This window comes from Phalaenopsis equestris, unplaced genomic scaffold (assembly GCF_001263595.1).
Source record: "Phalaenopsis equestris unplaced genomic scaffold, ASM126359v1 Scaffold000938, whole genome shotgun sequence".
Taxonomy (NCBI): Eukaryota; Viridiplantae; Streptophyta; class Magnoliopsida; order Asparagales; family Orchidaceae; genus Phalaenopsis; species Phalaenopsis equestris.
This window is the reverse complement of record NW_018165377.1, coordinates 825,640-826,947: the sequence shown is the minus strand read 5'-3', so window position 1 is coordinate 826,947 and position 1,308 is coordinate 825,640.

The window sequence follows — 1,308 nt, the reverse complement described above, 5'->3', positions numbered from 1 at the left end:
CTTTGTGACAATGATAGCACTTGAAAGATCCCCTTGATGACTGATTTCCACCATCATTGCTTGACCTTGATATGTACTGACCATTTCTTGAATCTTTCTTTTCCGATCTTCCTCTGACAATAAAACTGTCTCCGCTGACTTCCTTGTCCCTATCATGCTTCCTCTGAAGTTCTTTGGCTCTAATCAGAGATTGAACCTCCTCCAGAGTAATAGTTTGCACCCTTCCATAGAGCATCGCATCCTTGAAATGCTCGTAGCTCTTAGGAATAGAGTTTAGCAACAGCAGTGCTTTGTCCTCATCGTCCATCTTGACATCGATGTTCTCGAGGTCGTCGATGATCTTGTTGAACTCGTCGATCTGCTCTGAGACGGATTTGTCATCATGCATTTTGAAGGAGTATAGGCGCTGCTCTGCAACACCCTGTTGAACCAATAGAGCTCTCATCTTTACTCTCCATAGGCCGAAGTCGTTCTTCCCATTGAATTTCTCAATGTCGAATTTGACGGAACTCATTGTCGTGGCTAGGATCTCTTTCAAATGAATTTTACCTGCTGCCCTTCCAAGAACTTCTCCCCGTGAACTTCACTGCCTTCGTCAACCGAACCGGAGAGCTCTGATCCCTTCTGGCAAAGATCACACCTGTTCACCGGAGAAAACTTCCTGTTCTGTGCTCGCGCCTCCTTTCCGCAGGCACTCCTCTGCGTCTCGCATGAGAATAACTGTCTCTCCAGAGCCGTCGCGCCTCGCCAAACTGCTCAAGTCCTCCCGCTTTGCGAACTCCCGAACAGGGAACTCCCCGAACCCTCCTTTGCGCGATCTCCACCTCTTCCCTCTAGCCGAGCTGCTCGTAAGACCGAAATCCTCTGCTGGCAGCCCTGTCGCAAATTTTCGGCCCTCGCTCGATGACTGTTCCTCCTTCTCGCCAAACCGCACAACCTGCGGTGCCTGTTCTGTGCTCGCGCCTCCTTCCCGCAGGCACTCCTCTGCGTCCAGCGGAACAAATCAGGAATTCCTCCTCTGCCTCTTACACGAGAATAACTGCCTCTCCAGAGTCGTCGCGCCTCGCTAAACTGCTTAAGTCCTCCTGCTTCGCGAACTCTCGAATAGGGAACTCCCTGAACCCTTCTCTGCGCGATCTCTACCTCTTCCCTCTGGTCGAGCTGCTCGCAAGACCAAACTCCTGCTCTGAAATCCTCTACTGGCAATCTTGTCGTAAATTTTCGTGTCGTGGCTAGAATTTCTTCCAATGAATTCTACCTTTTAACACCTTACTATCCAAGAAATTCTCACCAAATTTCTTACCTTCT